Genomic DNA, 18,626 nt, shown 5'->3' with positions numbered 1-18,626 from the left:
TGTGCAGGCTTCTCATTGCGGTGGCTTCTCTTGTTGTGGAGCATGGGCTCTAGGCGCGCGGGCTTCAGTAGTTGTGGCACGTGGGCTCAGTCGTTGTGGCTCGCAGGCTCTAAAGTGCAGGCTCAGTAGTTGTGGCACACGGGCTTAGTTGCTCTGCGGCATGTGGGATCTTTCCAGACCAGACATCAAACCCGTGTCCCCTGCATTGGCAGGTGGATTCTTAACCACTGCGCCACCAGGGAAGCCCTCAGCTGTACTTTTATGTTGTCAGTGTTGATAATATTTGTGTACTTTTATCTAAGTATAGTTAAGACTTTATACTTTGTTTATACATTGGTTATAAAGTTGGAAACCATTTAATGATGTTTATTATTTTAGATTTTTCAGATATTATCCACTGCAGAGCCAAGCGGTATATACTAGATTATATTTTCTTCTTCTTGGTTCCAATGCCCCCATCCTTGTGCCACTCAAGGAGAACTATTCCTAATGTCAAAATTAAGGATCCTCCTTCTTTACCCTTCAGTTTCTAAAGATCATTCCACAAATCCTCTTCTTATTCCTGCCTTCTGATATACTTGTCCACTCCAAATCTAGAGCCTTTGTGGGGTTCCGTCAGGCTTATGTGCTTCAGAAAGTCGTAAGAGATAAAGGCCCAGGCCCCAATGGCAGAACTTTTGATTCAGTAAGTTTGGAATGGGCCTGGAAAACTGCCCATATGACTCTGTTGCCCTGCCAGGTTTGGGAACCTCCAAATTACATGTACCCACTGTCGGAAGCATTCAGAACTTACCTGTACAACAGAATTTTGAAGATCCTTTTGAGTTCTAAGATTTCCTGACCTGAACTTTAGAGAAGGTGAAGTAAATACATTGAGTAGGCTCTGTGTATTGAGGCGCGGGGTATGTGTGTATATGGTAAAGGGAAGGGACTCAGGAGGAAAGGATTCCCTTCCAATAATGTAATAAGGTGAGTTTTGATATTCTGACGTGATGGGTCTGTGATCTTTTCCAGGATGAAGTTGTTTCTTGTTAACATGGAAATGATGTTTACATTTCAAGAGCAACAAAACTGAAACCTGAAACCAAAATTAAAAATGTGTTTGTAGCCTTTGCATGAGCTTATAATTAGAGGAAGGTAGAGAGCTAGCAAGGAGGTATAACTCTGTGCTAGAAGCATGACATCTAAGATGTTACTGTGTTTTATGGCACACGTGCCTGCCTTTTAAGCCTAATAGTATATTGCCTTTGTGAAGTACTTTATTGTCTACAAAGCACTTTTGTATGCATTTTTAAAGTTAATAAGATGTTAAAAATGTCCTTCTCCAAAAATGTTTTTGTGTATATCCTGGATATAGAATGGTGGCACAGTGAACCTTCTGTCTGTGGGCTGCAGCAACCAGGAACAGATCCAGCAGCCTGTGCGTTGGAAGAGAAGGACAGGCTGCTGATTTGGTGTGATTCATGCCCATTAGCAGCTGCTGAGGCAGGAGGCTGGGAAAGTTCTGCTCTCCCAAAATTGCAGGTCATGAAGTCAGGTTGTCTAAGAAATAAAGGCCCACAGGCTTCCCTGGTGGTGTAGTGGTTAAGAGTCCGCCTACCTATGCAGGAGACATGGGTTCGAGCCCTGGTCCATGAAGATCCCACATGCCATGGAGCAACTAGGCCCATGCACCACAACTACTGAGCCCGCGTGCCACAACTGCTGAAGTCCACGCGCCTAGAGCCCGTGCTCCGCAACAAGAGAAGCCACCGCAGTGAGAAGCCCATGCACCTCAACGAAGAGTAGCCCCCGCTCGCCACAACTAGAGAAGCCCGTGCGCGGCAACAAAGACCCAACACAGCCAAAAGTAGATAAATAAATAAATAAATACATTATGTATTAAAAAAAAAAGAAGAAATAAAGGCCCAGATCCCATTGGCAGAACTTTTGATTCAGTAAGTGTGAGGTGGGCCTGGAAGACTCCCCATATGAGTCTGTTGCCCTGCCAGTTTGGGAACCTCCAGGTTGTATGTACACACTGTCGTAAGCATTTGGAACTTACTTGTCCAACAGAATTTTGAAAATCTTGTTTAACTTTATGGTATAAAGGCAGATTGATTTATTCTCATTGTGTATGCCTGTATCAGGGGTCCCAAGACCACCCCCGGTGTCGGTGATTTGCTTGGAGGACTCACAGGACTCAGCATTATGGTTGTGCTCACGGCTGCAACCTCCTCCAGTCAGAGGACACAGAGCAAGAGCATCAGAGGGAAGCGGCGCATGGGGTGACGTCTGAGGAGACCAGGCTCCCAAGAGCCCGCTCCCAGTGGAGTCACACAGGACGCACTTACTTCTTCCAGCAGCTAATCGTGACATGTGTGAGATATCTGCCAGGGAAGCCCGTCAGAGCCCCGAGGCCCGGGGTTTTATTGGGAGCTGCCTATGTGGGCAGCCTCTGTCTAGCAAGCACCAAAACTCCAGACTCCCAGAAGGAAAGCAAGCATTTTACTTAGGTGTCCTGAAAGTATCTATACTTCTTTTCTGTTTTCTCAGCCAATCAGGCTAAATCTGAGTCCATTTCTGCTTTATTCCTGTACATCCACTAAGTTGCCAAGGCCAGTTGACCGTACCCCCACCCCCCATATTTTCTTCTAAGAGCTTTATAGTTTTAGCTCTTATATTTAGGTCTGTGGTCCATTTTGAGTTGATTTTTGTGTATGGTATGAAGTAGGGGGGCCAAATTTATTCTTTTGCGTGTAAATATCCAATTATCCCAGCACCATTTGGTGCAGAGACTATCCTTTCCCCATTGAATTGTCTTGGCACCTTTGTCAAATCAATTGACTGTATATGTGGGTGTTTGTTTCTGGAAGCATTTATTATTAATATGGTCACTTAGTCTCCTTGTTTTCCATATGGTACCCAGGACTCAGCTAGGACTGTCATCTCCCAGGCCAGATAACGTTTCAATTGTCTAGAGAATAAACTTCTAGACTTCTGCCAGGGTAAGAGAGAGGCGGTCACCTAGATCAGAGTTGGGGAGGAGATCTAGGGATTTTACTGCTTCTTAAATATCTTTCACTCAGTTTGCTTTACTTTAGGTGCCTTACATTTCATCCCCCTTTCCAGAGATACATAGTTTTGCCAATTCCTGAGCCCTTTGAAGGTTCTGTGATATAACTGGTTTCTTCATCCAATTTCACCTCTTCTCTCTTGAGGTTTGTCTCAGACCTACTAGGTCAGTTACTTCTCATCCATTCTCTCTCCAGCTTCCAAACATTCTTGTTGTCTCCATTCCTCTTATCCTGTTTTTGTGGTTTTATATTATTTGATGTCAAAAATCCCTTTACTATCATATAGTGGTTTTGAGATTTAATGAAATTAGTATTAAATAATTCTCTGTTTTGAGCAGAAGAATTAAGTGTGCATTTCTGTTAATTTCTCCTGTTGGGATTTGTTGCATTTGCTGATTCTGAGGATTGACATCTGTCAACCTAGCTGGAAAGTTCTCTGCTGTTATCTCTACAGGTATTTCTTCTTCCACATTCTTTCTTTTTTCTTCTCTGGAACTTTGATTAGACATGTTATATCTTTCATTTTATCCTTAATTACTCTTTTGTATTTTCACTTTCTTTGTCTCTTTGTACTGTGTTCTGGATAATTTCTTAAGATACATTTTTCAGTTAATGAATTCTGTCTTTCACTGTGTTTATTTGGATGTTAGTACATATAATATGCTTTTAGTGTTTCTTGTTATGAAAAGACAAGGCACAGTGTAGGAGAAAATACTTGCAAATACTATACCTGATTAGGAACTATATTCAGAATATAAAAAGAAATCTCAAATCTCATTAAGAAAATAAAACAGTTTTAGAAGAAGCAGGCAGAATATTTGAATAGATGCTTCACTAAAGAAGGTATGTGAATGTCAAGTAAGCACATGTAAACATGTTCCACATCATTAGTTTTTAGGAAAATACAAATTAAAATCACAGTGAGATACTACCACGCATCCATCAGAATGTCTGAAACTAAAAAGACTGGTGATAGCAAGTGCTGGCAGAGGTGTGGAGAGCCTGCGAGACACACAAGGCTGCTGAGAATGTAAGTGGTGTGATCTGGAACACAGTTGGACAGTTTCTTTAAAACTTGGACATAAATCTGTTAATACGATCCAGCAATTCTACTTCTAAGTATTTACACGAGAAAGGAAAGCAGATGTCCATATAAACTTGTACATGGATGTTATAGCAGTTTGATTTGTGGTAGCCAAAAATCTAGAAAAACCCTAATGTCTGTTAACAGGTGAATGGACAAAAAAACTGTTATATCCATACAATGAAATATTCCTGAGCAATAAAAAAGAATGAACCGGGCTTCCCTGGTGGCGCAGTGGTTAAGAATCCGCCTGCCAATGCAGCGGACACGGGTTCGAGCCCTGCTCCGGGAAGATCCCACATGCCGTGGAGCAACTAAGCCCGTGCACCACAACTACTGAGCCTGTGCTCTAGAGCCTGCAAGCCACAACTACTGAGCCCACGTGCCACAACTACTGAAGCCCGTGTGCCTAGAGCCCGTGCTCCGCAACAAGAGAAGCCACAGCAATGAGAAGCCCGTGCACCGCAACAAAAGAGTAGCCCTCGCTCGCTGCAACTAGAGAAAGCCCGCGCACAGCAACGAAGACCCGACGCAGCCAAAAATAAATAAATAAATAAATTTTTTTTAAAAAGAAAAGAATGAACCACTGCTGCATGCTACACCGTGGATGGATCTCAAATCATTATGCTGTAAGAAACAAGCCAGACAAAAGAGTACACACTGTATAGTTCCATTTATATAAAATTCGAGAAAACGTAAACTAATTTCTAGTAACAGAAAGTAGATCAGCAGTTGCCTGTGGACCTGGGACCTGGGACCTGGGAAGGGGGTGGAGGGAGTTGGGAGGGAGGGATTACAGAGGAGCACAAGGAGGTTTTAAGGGTGATGGGTTTGTCCATTTTCTTCATTGTGGTGATAGTTTCATGGTGTGCATGTTTGTCAGAACGTGTCAAATTGTACATTTTGGATATGTACAGTTTATTATATGTCAACTACAGTAAAGTGGATTTAAACAGTCATTAAAAATGTTTCAGTTTAGAGGTTTTAATTGGTTCTTTTCCACCTCTTCTTGGTTACTCTTTGGTCATTTTAAGCTTCTCTTATTTCTTTAAACACACTAAACATAGTTATTTCATATTCTGCAACTAATAATTTCAATTTCTTCATGTCGCTTCTACTGGCTTTAAGTCATGGTGTTATGATCTTTGTGTGCTTTGATTTTTGACAATGAGCTTCTCATTTTCCTTGGAACTTGACCTGTGAGTATTTTTAAGGTCTGGATGAAGGTGGGATTTTCCCAAGTGGTTTGCATTTGCTTTGGTCAGTAACTGGGCATGCAGATAGACTCACTCTGTCGTCCCCTTTGTGGGTCTTGAAGCTTGCATGAGGGCTGTCTAGTCTTTACATATTCTTAGTGGGGTTGTCCCCCTCCACTCAGACTGTGATGGAGAGAGGGCAGATTTCTCCTGCTCCCATCTGTGGGTTTGAGGGTGTTTCTCATTCACTCTCACACTGAATCGGGGTCCTGGATTTATATGGGCATCTCCTATTGGACTCTCCACCCTGGGTTGGTCTCGTCTTTCTCTCTCTTTTTTTTTTTAAATCTGCAATTGTTTATTGGAGTGGTTTCCTGTTCTTGATTCCGGGTGCTTTTAGTGCTGCTGCCGTCTGGAGGAGCACCCTTCTGGAAGTCTTGCTTTTCCTCCTGTAGGCTGGCGGAGGACAGTAGAGCAGCTGCCACACAAAACTGCTGTTTGTGCATGGCTAGAGACGGTGGTGATTTTATAGCATCCTGGGCATTTCACATCCATGAAGTCGGAATTGGGGCTGTGCACCAGGCGCTGCTTCTTGCGTTCCTCTTCTCTCTTGGAGAGGGATGAAGGAGATCCGTTCCGAGAGGCATGTTCTCTGGGGAGGGCGTCACTACTGGAAAACCGTCTTTCTCTCTTAGTACCAGGCCTCGGCAGCTCCAGAGGGCACGTCTCCAGGGGGCCATAAGCTGGCTTTGATGTTTCCTCAGTGTCCGGAGCTTCTGCTGTCTCTTTATTTAGGCCCCTGTAGCTTCCTTCCTGCTGTGTCAACTCGGTGATGCTTTTAAAAATAGGTTTTTATGTTGTACCTTGCCTTTTAGTTGTTGCTACCAGGAGTGTAGCTCAGTGTGTTTTGTGGGCCACATTCTGAGAGACGGAGCAGTTACCATAATGCTCAGCTTGTAGCACGCACATGGGGTGTAGTTGGTTTCTCTTACTGGTGTTCATGCTCTTTGATAGCCCTGTTCTCCTGTTGATCTTTCTAGCCCCAAGCCTAGCGCCTAGCCACTTGCCTTGGGTATAAATGTGGTTAAAGCAAACTGAATTGGTATCAGTGAATTTTAATCATATGTGTGATTCACATATAGGATAAAATAGCATATTGTAGTAGTATTGCAGGGGGTGGGAGCCAGTATATGCTTTAGATATCTAATTGACTCTTATTAATTTGTGAGACTTAGTAATTTTTGGAATATGAAATACACCAGTTCCAGAGCACAATGAGATGTTAGAGAGGTTCAATTTTTTTTTTTTGCGGTACGCGGGCCTCTCACTGCTGTGGGCTCTCCCTTTGCGGAGCACAGGCTCCGGACGCGCAGGCTCAGCGGCCGTGGCTCACGGGCCCAGCCGCTCCGCGGCAAGTGGGATCTTCCCGGACCGGGGCACGAGCCCGTGTCCCCTGCATCGGCAGGCGGACTCTCAACCACTGCGCCACCAGGGAAGCCCGAGAGGTTCAATTTTACTGAATATTTTATGTGATAAAAATAAACCTACATGTTTATAATGTACCTTGATATCATTATCACCTACTTTTTTGTTTGCTAAATAAGCAAGTAAAAACACTCTCCAAACCTGAAAGTTTATAACCTTGTAGAGGTAGGAAAAAAGAGGAATGATTTAATGTTCTACAATATCATGTGAGTATAAACAGATTTTATCCTAATTGTTTTGTCAGTTTTGTTTTAAGGATGTTTGTCATCTTTGAAGTGGCGTTGTTCTTTAGAATCCAGTTATACTTTAAAAAACTAGTTATAATTTTAAGCCAATATCTTGTGATGATTAAATCACAAGATGGGATACTGGCTGTTAGGTCTAATTCTTCTTTATTTCTTACTTTTTAAATTGAGAAATAAATGTACAGGAGAATGTGTAAAACATGTATGGTTTAAAGAATTACTAAGCAGACACTCAGGTAACTACCACCCAGGCTTGGAAGTCCCTTTTTATTCTTTTTAAAGCAATTCTGTCCAATTTATTTGTTTATTTATTTATTATTGCAGTAAGTTGATTTACAATGCTGTTAGTTTCAGGTGTTCAGCAAAGTAATTCAGTTATACACACACATATATATTCTTTTTCATATTCTTTTCCATCATAGGTTATTATAAGATATTGGGACTTCCCTGGTGGTTCATTGGTGAAGACTTGGTTCTTTCACTGCCGAGGGCCCAGGTTCAATCCCTGGTCAGGGAACCAAGATCCCACAGGCTGCGCGGCACGGCCAAAAAAAAAAAGGCTGTTGAATGTAGTTCCCTGTATGCAATTTATTTATTTATTTTTTGCGGTACGCGGGCCTCTCACTGCTGTGGCCTCTCCTGCTGCGGAGCACAGGCTCCGGACGCGCAGGCTCAGCGGCCGTGGCTCACGGGCCCAGCCGCTCCGCGGCATGTGGGATCTTCCCGGACCGGGGCATGAACCCGTGTCCCCTGCATCAGCAGGCGGACTCTCAACCACTGCGCCACCAGGGAAGCCCCCCAATTTATTTTTATTTTTGATAGACCAAAGATATTATCAATGTAAGGTGTTTGGTGGTGGCTGCTTGAAGTCTGCCTCAGAGTTCACAGAGAAAGAATGGGTGTTTTTTGGAGAGAGCTGTGAAAACAGATAAACTATAACACAGTGTGTGGAGCGTGATGAGAGTAGGACAAGGCACCACAGTAACAGGGAGGATCAGATGAGCTTTACTGAGGTGACCAGAGGCTTCCGCAGAGATAAGGAGGACGATGTGGGGCTGTGTGGCGGCAGAGAACGTAACAGCAGAGCAGAGGACAGGAAGGTGGGGTGATGCTGAAGAGGGAAGAGAATTGGAGAACCCGCCCGGGGCTCTCAGAGCCTGGACATATCTTGTAGGAGGTTACGTAAGAGGAAGACAGGGTCAGCTGTATCTCAGAAGGATCCCTGGGTGCTAGCGTGTGTGCTTGTGTGTCTGGGTGGAGGGTGGAATGGGACCGGAGGCAGAGAGCCTCATGAGGCTTTGCCAGCTGTACTTTACAGCAGAGTCACAGCTACTTGAATCTCAGAGAGACTTACTTCCAAAGAAAATAATTGAAAATAAAAATGTCAAGGTTATGGAGATATAAACTCAAAAGGCATCCTGTTACCTGTAAACTACAACTTGAAGAAAATGTCACTTGAGATACTAATGTAAACAAGAGGAGTTATTATTAGCTAACAGAATGATCTTTCTTTAAAGAAATCTTAAAAGAAACATTTGTAGGAGGACAATATTACCCTCCAAGAAAAGAAATTCCTTGAAAATCATCTTTCAAGAAAAATGATCAGATGTGAGGGTTTTTTTGTGGTTTTTTTTTTTTGTTTTTGTTTTTTGCGGTACGCGGGCCTCTCACTGTTGTGGGCTCTCTCATTGCGGAGCACAGGCTCCGGACGCGCAGGCTCTCAGCGGCCATGGCTCACGGGCCCAAGAAAAATGATCAGATGTGAGGGTTTTTTTGTGTTTTTTTTTTTTTGTTTTTTTTTTTTTTGCGGTACGCGGGCCTCTCACTGTTGTGGGCTCTCTCATTGCGGAGCACAGGCTCCGGACGCGCAGGCTCAGCGGCCATGGCTCACAGGCCCAGCCGCTCCGCGACATGTGGGATTCTCCCAGACCAGGGCACAAACCTGTGTCCCCTGCATCGGCAGGCGGACTCTCAACCACTGCGCCACCAGGGAAGCCCAGACACGAGGTTTTAAAATTAGTTCTTCCGGGACTTCCCTGGTGGCACGGCGGTTAAGAATCCGCCTGCCAATGCAGGGGACACAGGTTCATGCCCTGGTCTGGGAAGGTCCCACATGGCCGTGGAGCAACTAAGCCTGTGCGCCGCAACTACTGAGCCTGTGCTCTGGAGCTCGTGAGCCACAACTACTGAGCCCACATGCCACAACTACTGAAGCCCTCACGCCTAGAGCCCGTGCTCCACAACAAGAGAAGCCACCTTAATGAGAAGCCCGCACACCACAATGAAGAGTAGCCCCCGCTCGCCACAACTAGAGAAAGCCCGCACACAGCAACGAAGACCAAACACAGCCAAAATTAAATAAATAAATTTATTTTTTTAAAAAATTAGTTCTTCCCCTCTTATAATTCACTTATATCTGCTTACATGAAATTGTCCCAAGAAAGCCACAGATGACTTCCTCTGGAATAATAGCAGCAGCGATAGGCAGGCCTCCTCACCATCCTGCCTTCCTCCAGAAAGCCCTTCAGTGTCACTAGGCAGGTGTCATTAGTCTATTTTGTCATTTCTCATAGTCTTCCAAAAATAGTTACCTAGAGTTCATTCTTCTCTGTATTTTTTTTTATTATTATATGCTAGAATGAAGTTATCTTTAGCTTTTACATTTTTCCCGGGGGGGCGAGGAATTAATCCTTTCCTGTTAGATTGAACCATATGAAATTATTTATTTTGACCATTTTTTGATCTACAAAAATAGCATTTTCATATGATTCAAACTAATAATAAATCAATAAGTGGTGTCTGCCCTTTGATACGATAAATGATTGCTGGTTAGGAGCAATCAGATGTGCCTGTGCTGTAGCCTGGTAAGAAAAAAACATGAGGGCAATACCACCTGTGCGATGGAAGGAGCGTCTGGCTTGCTGTCAGGAGACCCAGGTTGACATCCTGACACGGATACTGACCCAACCACAGGAACTTGAGAGAGCTGGCCAGCAGCTGCACCGAGACTCAGCTTCCTCATCCTAAACTAAGCTTATTTTCCCTCACAGAGTTTCGTACACATCAACTAAGATAACTGTAAACTCAAGTATATATAAATATCTGAGCACGTGCTCCTTACATGTTGTTGAATCTCTAGAATTTCGAATCCATTAAAAAATACTGAGTTCTGTCCCATGTCTGGAAGTGATGTCAGATCCTGAGCGTCAGAACAGCTACACGTGTAAGAAATCCCTTAGATGATCAGGAAAAACTTCAGGAAGCAGATGGCATTGCCGCTAGATCTTCAAGGATAAGGAAGGGTTTAGGAAGTAGGAGAAAGGCATTGTGGACAGAAGGAAGAATGTGAGCAAAAATATGGGGGTGGGAAAGGGTTGCTTGTGGAAGGGGCGGCAGGCACAGCTGTGAGAGAGGTCAGGAGCTGAGACGCAGCTTCCAGTGGGCAAGGTGGGCTCAGGGTAGAGACAGTGCGAGAGCCATTGATGAAAGTCCGGAGTTTAGGGAGGGAGCCCGAGTCGGAAGGAAAGGAAGGGGTTTGGTTTCAGACATGTGGAAGTTGAAGTGCTGGCAGGACATACTAGGAAAAATGGGAGTTTGGCCATGGGAACTCTGGATCTCTAGAGCTCCTTTGGAGAGAGGCCAGGGGTGGATGGCTAGGCTCACCAGTGAGTTAGCTGTGTTCTCCGTATAGACTAAATACAAGAAGAAACTTGAAAGCTTGGGGAACGAACTTTTTTCCCAAATAATGTTACAGTTATATTCTTGTCTGTTTTATAACCAAAGATGAAGTTATTTGGTTGAGTGTTAAAATCAGCATATCAGGATTAAAGCTGACATCTAAAGTGGCCCATTAGCTGATAGGTGTTTAACTACTGACAGAATCCACTAGTCTTTGCTGTTAATTGATTACCAAGCAGTATACGTTAGGCATTGGGGGGAAAAGCAGCATTTATATTTAAAACCTCTATTGATTGCCCTGTTATCTCACTCTCTTAAACATATGCTCATAAACGTCCTCTTCTTTGGATTGTGACAGTGCTGTTGGGAACAACCAAGGGCTTCTAAGTAGTGCATGATAGGGTGATTAGAAGTCTACAGCGTCCTCACGAGATTGCAGTCAGTGGGTGTGGTGGGTTTTAAATATGTCTGCAAATTCTTCAACATGCCTCCCTTCAAAGCTGGAGCCTAATTCCCCTCCTCTCCAAGACTTAATGACTTGCTCCTAACGAACAGAACGTGGGGAAGGTGAGGTCGTGTGACTTTGAGGCTAGTTCATAAGGAGCTAGCTGCTCCAGCTCTCTCTCGGATTGCTTGCTCTGGGGGAAACCAGCCGCTGTGTCGCGAGGACACTGGAGCAGGCAGCTCTGAGAAGGGGCCCACTTGGAGGAGAACTGAGGCCCCCCGCCAGCAGCCAGCAGCCAGCAGCAGCTTGGTAGCCATGCATATGAGCCATCTTGGAACCAGATCCTGCGGCCTTAAAACGGCCACAGCCCTGCCTGACATTTGACTCCATCTCAGGAGGAATCTCTAGCCAGAACCGACCAGTCATGCTGCTCCTCGGGAATCCTTCACCCACAGAAGCTGTGAGCCATGATGAATGTGTACTGTTTTAAGCTCATACCAAGGTTAGGTGTGATCTGTTACTCAGCAGTAGAGAGCGGACACACAGCCTGTGAAATAAAGAAAGGGGGACTGTTGATTCCCAAACTGTTTTCACAGATATAAAATATATGAGTTGAACGCTGAAGTCATGATGATAGAAGTAATAACACATGAATACAGTTGGAACATGAAATGTCATGCAATGACAGTGTGTCGTATTTGCGAAAGGAGGAGGAGAAGGCTTCACAGTAGGCGTGGTTGGTGGAGAGGGATGCAAGAGAATTTTTCTTTGGAATGACTTTGAAATGTAAATTCTTCCTTTTATATAATTTTCTTCACCAATTTTTCAACTTTTGGGGATAATGCACTCAAACTGAACTTAAAGTTATAGGACAGGAAAGCATTTAGGGTAACAAAAGCTAAACGAGAGAGCACTTGAAAACAGATGGGGGAGGCCCTGTGCACAGTAGAGCAGAGGGTAGAAGAAGACGCCCCTCGGCCTCTTCACCAGGCGCCTGTGCTCAGAGCGCACGTGGGGACTCACCAGCCGTGACAGTCGCTCTAGGGTTGGGCCACGTCCTATTCTCTGATGTGGAGCAGTTGGGGTGCGTAAATTGGTGACTGTTTATTTGCTTGAAACTAATGTCACAATATCACTTCTTATAGAGCATGCACTTAATGTGTTTTTGCATGTCATTATACCAAAAAAAAGTTGTCTGGAAAAGGGTGTCATTTTTTTAGGAACTGTGAGAGTGAAGAGGCATTAGCTGAACACATACTGTGCGAGGTGATGAACCTTTTGTTTTCATAGACAGAAGTGCAGTCTTTGATGGTTTTGGCACGTGGTGGAAAAACACATGCGGTGTATGTTGACAGAACGTTTTCAGTAGTACCTCAGATGGGACATAAAGCTAAGTCTTCTTACTAATATTTGGGAAGACTAAAAATCTGCAAAACATATCATTAGAGGCTTAGGATGGAAGATGAGTGTATTGCATAATTGTCTACAATGGTTTGTTTGAGAAACTTTATTATATATTTTTAATAACTGAATTATTGTAACACCAGTTTCAAAATATATATCAAGCACATTACCCGAGGAGACAAAAATACATTTGACTAAAGCCATGTTATCAACTGACTTGTGATCTAAAGCTTTTAACCACAATTATCAAGTGAGTTGTAGTTGTTTAATATCTAAAAAATCTAGTTCTGATAGCCTGTTTGTCAAACATACTTTATTTTGATAGCTTTCTGAGTCATGATTCATATACATAATTAGTACAAATGAGACATTAGCCTGGGAAATAAGCCCCCCTTTATATCTAAATTTCAGCAAATCTAGCTAGCTTATTTGTTTGTTTGTTTGTTTGTTTGTTTATTGGCTGCGTTGGGTCTCCATTGCTGTGTGCCGGCTTTCTCTAGTTGCGGCGAGCGGGAACTACTCTTTGTTGCGGTGCGCGGGCTGCTTCTCATTGCTGTGGCTTCTCTTGTTGCGGAGCACGGGCTCTAGGCATGTGGGCTGCAGTAGTTGTGGCATGCGGGGCTCAGTAGTTGTGGCTTGCGGGCTTAGTAGTTGTGGTGCACGGGCTTAGTTGCTCCACAGCATGTGGGATCTTCCCGGACCAGGGCTCGAACCCATGTCCCCTGCATTGGCAGGTGGATTCTTAACCACTGCACCACCAGGGAAGTCCCTAGCTAGCTTATTTATTGAAAATCTGATCATTGTGCATTTGGGATTGATAGCTTCATTAAGGACATTTTTATGCTTACTTCTTTTCATTATTTATCAAAATACCATTTACATGGAATTCTTTCTTCACCAGGAGGTTAGCATTTTATTTCAAAAAGGGATCATTAAAATTTAAACCCTGACAACACCAAATGTTGACGAGGATGTGGAGAAGCTAGAACTCTCAAATATTGCTGGCGGGAATGTAAAACAGCACTTCACTTTGGAGAGCAGTTCGGCAGTTTGTGTCAGTTAAACCAGCCCTTAACCACACAGACCACCCCTCAACCCGTTCCCCTTCAGTTACCCAAGAGAAGCCAGGACGTCTGTCCACATAAATACTGGTACATGAATGTTCAAGATGGCTTTATTCCTCATAGCTAAAAAGTAGAAATAACCCAAATGCTCATCAGCAGACGAACAGGATAACAAAAACTGTTATATCCATGCGACTGAATACTACTCGTCAGCAGAAAGGAACGAGTTCCTGATACAGGTAACAACGTGGATGAATCTCTAAAACGTTGTGGTGAATGAAAGAAGCCAAACACAAGGAAGTGACCCCGACTGTGAGAACTTCTCCAGGACACAGGACTCGGTGATGATCGTGGCACAGCCAATACCACCCCTGCAGATGGCTGGTTTGGGGCGGGGGGAGTGGAGGTGACTGGGAAGCGCAGCGGGGAGCTTTCTGGGATGATGGAAGTGTTCTGTCTTGACTGGGCTGGTGGTTCCACTGTGATGTGCAGTGGTCAGAACTCATTCAGCAGTAGACTTTAAATGGCGTATTTATGGTCTGTAAATTATGCCTCAATTAAAGTAAACGTGAAAAACTTCACTGGGTATTTCTTAAAGTAGCCTGTTGTCACTTCATTTTGTTGACTTATTACCACTATGGATGTTTTTGAAATTTTGTATCTGAAATGGATTAGAATATATGCGTATCAATTTTTTTAAAGTGGCTAATCTTAAATTTAGGAACATAAAAATTAGAAAATCATGTGTTTTTTTATTATAAGTGTTGTGAAATTATATATGTGTGTGTCTATATATATATATATATATATATATATATATATATATATAAACAGTAAATTTTATTATCTTATATAGTTGCTAGGCGTCAGGAAATCAGGGCATGGCTGCGTGGTTCAGGGTCTCTCATGACGTTGTAATCAAGATGTTGGCCAGGATCACAGTCATCCAGGACTTGACTGGGCTGGAGGATCTGTTTCCAAGCCCGTGAAATAATATTTTTATGAGGACTTTCTGTAAAGTCAGGAACAATAATGTAAAGAGGGTTTAGCTTCTCATTTGGATTCATTGTTTTGGGGTAGGAGGTTTTAAGAGGCACTTTTTCTTTTCAGACCCACAGTTCTCATGACGAGTAGACCCAGGGTAGTAGCTGAGCGTGTTGCTGTGAAATGTTCTGCTTTTCTGAGCTTCTCACAGGCTTTCCAGGATGGGTGCCAGGCTGAACAGCACACTTTTACAGGAGTGCATGTTGATGCTTCAAGTCCTTGCTGCTACGCTGGAAAAATGCTCTTTGTATTTCACATGAGACTCTTAAGTATGGAGAGCTGAGCTCAGGCTCTGTTCCTCATAGTTGAATTTGATGGGTAACTTAATTGCTTCCCATGTGAGATTCTTCTCCTATTCAGCAGAATCGAGGCTCATTGAAAACAGGGAGAAACTGCATTTTACTTTTCTATTTCTTATAGTATCTGGGATTATATCTGGCATATCGAGGGTAAACGAATTACCATGGTATCAAACATGTAGAGTACTCAAAAAAAAGCCCCAGTTCTCCTGACCCCTTCACAGTCACCCTGTCGTGTAAATAGAGAATACCTGGTGCTGGTCCCCCTCTGTCTCTGACTCCTGCTGGGGTCTCGAGCACATGGCTTAGTTTCTTCTTTTACGAAGGTCCTTTACTACTGCTGCTTATAGCCTTTCCAGGCAGACAGGAGTTAGGGGACATCGTCAGAAGGGAGGTGATAGGGGCCCGAGGAAATGTGGGTTCACGAGGTGTGGGGGAAGATCTGGGGAGGGAAATAAAATGGTGAGGAGCATGTCAACTCTCCGTAGGAAGACAGAATGAAAAGAAGTCTGGACTTTAAGTTTGAGAAGATGCTGTCTCTGTAGGTGTGTGTTCAGGGTGTGGTGGAAGGATGAGGAAATATTGATTAACTTATAAATCCATTCAAGAAATGTTAATCATTGATCGGAGCCTGTGGCCATGCACTGGGCTGGGCGCTGTGGGTGCTGGATGCACTGGGACCTGTGGAGAGTCTCTTATTAGCCACGGCGCGCCAGCACAAGTTTTCTGTCAGGTGAGAGTTCTGTATATATTGCAATACAAGTATTCTTTACAATGGTGTGTTAGTTTCTGCTTTATAACAAAGTGAATCGGTTATACATATACATATGTTCCCATCTCTTCCCTCTTGTGTCTCCCTCCCTCCCACCCTCCCTATCCCACCCCTCTAGGTGGTCACGAAGCACCGAGCTGATCTCCCTGTGCTATGCAGCTGCTTCCCACTAGCTATCTGTTCTACATTTGGTAGTGTGTATATGTCCATGCCACTCTCTCACTTTGTCCCAGCTTACCCTTCCCCCTCCCCGTATCCTCAAGTCCGTTCTCTAGTAGGTCTGTGTCTTTATTCCCATCTTGCCCCTAGGTTCTTCATGACCTTTTTTTTTTTTCTTCTTAGATTCCGTATATATGTGTCAGCATACGGTATTTCTTTTTCTCTTTCTGGGAATAATGTCTCTTAATTCATTGTTCCCGCAAGTAGATTTGTAGGCGCTTGGAGAAAGAAGGGGATGATATGCCCAGATAAGTGAAGGCTGGGGGCAAGAGGCTTCTGGTTTTCTCTGAGCTTGTTGTGGGTAGGGGTGGGTGGGGAGTCCGTTGTACCTGGGCTTGGGTGGGCTCTGTTTGTTGTGGGAGATGGGTGACATCAGTGTCAGGCTGGAGAGCGAACCGTGTTCGTTGGGAACATAAATACCCGCCCTGGAATTGAGAGTCCAGGTTGAATGTTGGCGGGAGAGGGGACCCTGAGCCCTGGGGCCCCAGGCAGCAGTCCAGCTGCGAGGATGGTGCAGCAGGTGGAAGGCTGGGGAGCTGTTTCCGTTCTCTGGGCCTGTATTTTAGAAGCCTGTTGGGCTGTTACCGAGAGAACTTTTCCACTAGTTGTACTAGTCGTGGAAGTGACTTGTCCTCCCTGTGACCTGGAGTTGAGCTCATCAGATAACTACCATAATGAGGGACCTCGAAGTGCCCATGGGAACAGGATTTGATTTCTTCTTATTAGATGCAGTGAGAAGAAATAAGCAAGGAATTAGGTCATTGGTTTGTCTGAATAAATTGAGTTCATATGGAGAATTTTAAATTGTTCCTATGGGGTTTAGTTTACAAGGAGAGAATGCATACTGATAGGCCTGTCATAAACGGATAGAATTTACATCAAAGGTTTTTGTTTTCTTAAAATACTCTGAAAAGGTGCTTTCTTCTAAATTTTCACATTGAACAAATTAGGGAATATGTACTAAAGTGTAAAATGTTGCATATCTGTTGACTTACAAATTTATGGTGGCTTGTGTTTTTATAACCCGTTTAAAATACAATTAAATTACACAGGTATGTTCAATTTGAAATAATTCACTGAGCTGAACGCTATGATTTATAGTTTTCCGTTTGTGATATCTATGTCAATAAACTTTTATTAAATTACAATATATATGAGTATATACATAAGATAGAATACCTGAATTACTTATGACAATAGAGTATATCTTAGTCTTATAGTTAGAAATACACATATGACACAACACATACAAAGAGCTCTCTCTTGTTCAGGGGTATGAATATCAGAATATCAAACAGTTACATTTCTCCTCTGTCCTCTTTTCATTGTTATTCTAAGCCATTGGTGTGGAGGGGAGACCAAAGAGACAGGTTTTTGTTTTTTCTTCAAGTTGTAAATTTATGAAATTAGTGTGAATTGAAAGATTTGTTGCATGAACTTCATTTTTCTCTAGTGAAAAATATGTTTAAGGAGTAAAGTTTTGAAAGTTTTAAAAATACCTTTTGTTGTGGTGATTGGAAAATCTCCATAGGTAGAAATTAGAATCCTTTATTAGTATTAAAGCAGAAATTTGGGGCATTGTGACAGTCCTGATGGGCATTTCTGGAGAATGAACAAATCTCTTTTCAAATGAAGTCTCTGTAACTTGGCAGTTTACAATGTCTAGTTTTGAAGAGGGGCTTGCTCCACATTACTTTCTCGGGGTGTTAGATAAACGTGGTCCAGTTAAGACCGGTGAACAGATCCTGATTCCATTTTCTGAGAGTCCAGAATGGGCTTGAACACCACACGATCTGGGGAGGACTGGAGCCGGAGGAACAGGGGTGGGTTCCCCTGTGAAGAATTACAAGAGGCTGCAAGGGAGGTAGGAGGGACTCTGAGGCTGCAGTTGAGCCTAGAGGTAGCAAGTGGATCTCTGAGGAGGGGCTGTGCACCTGCATGGTTAGCACAGGCGGGGCTGGAGGAGGTGTGGGAGGAAGACAGACGTGGCTAGAATTGCAGCTCTGTCCGTTTGTCAGCTCTGTGCCCGTAGCCACGTCCCTTCACCTTTCTCCTGGGATTTCTGCCCAGTGTGGGGCTCATCTGCCTGACACAGAGGTTTGTTATGAAGATTGCGTGATACAGTGCATGGGTCACATCTAGCGTCGTAGCGCATGCTTAGTAAAGACTGTGCTGTATGAGATGGTCAGCAATAAGCCTCCGCATCCTGCTGTGTCCGTGCAAACTGCCTGACCTGTGGCACAGTTTGAACTTATCTCTGCTTCATTTTCTCATCTGTAGAACGGGGATATAATGATACCTACCTGAGAGTGTCATTTTGAGGCTTAAATGAGTTCAGAAGTGGAAAGTAATTACTTCAGTGCAAGGTTCATGATGAACACAATAAAAGTGCTTGATGTAATTATTTATCATTAACAGAGAATGGGGACATGCTTTCCAGTTCCGTTGGTTGCCACTCCTCCAGATGTGTTACCTTTTTGTATTTATTTCACATAGATAATTCTCTGTCAATAATGGGTCAATCTTTGGTGTAGGCCATACCTATGGTGTTTTGTTCTTTGTTTTTGGGGGTTTTTTTTGCGGCGCGCGGGCCTCTCACTGCTGTGGCCTCTCCCGTTGCGGAGCACAGGCTCCG

The 18,626-nt window shown here is 43.7% G+C and overlaps 1 protein-coding gene and 1 pseudogene across 7 annotated transcripts in view; one reads left to right on the top strand and one right to left on the bottom strand.

The window, feature by feature from the left end:
* The window catches only part of PPP1R13B (protein phosphatase 1 regulatory subunit 13B), a 91,738-nt gene that overhangs the window by 52,820 nt on the left and 20,292 nt on the right, over positions 1-18,626 (top strand). The gene's annotated exons all lie outside the window — the stretch shown is intronic.
* LOC112066776 (40S ribosomal protein S27-like) lies at positions 5,155-5,983 on the bottom strand (annotated as a pseudogene).

The sequence above is a fragment of the Physeter macrocephalus genome, chromosome 11 (genome assembly GCF_002837175.3).
Source record: "Physeter macrocephalus isolate SW-GA chromosome 11, ASM283717v5, whole genome shotgun sequence".
Taxonomy (NCBI): domain Eukaryota; kingdom Metazoa; phylum Chordata; class Mammalia; order Artiodactyla; family Physeteridae; genus Physeter; species Physeter macrocephalus.
Note: the sequence above shows the minus strand (reverse complement) of the source record. Positions and strands in the feature narration are given on the sequence as shown.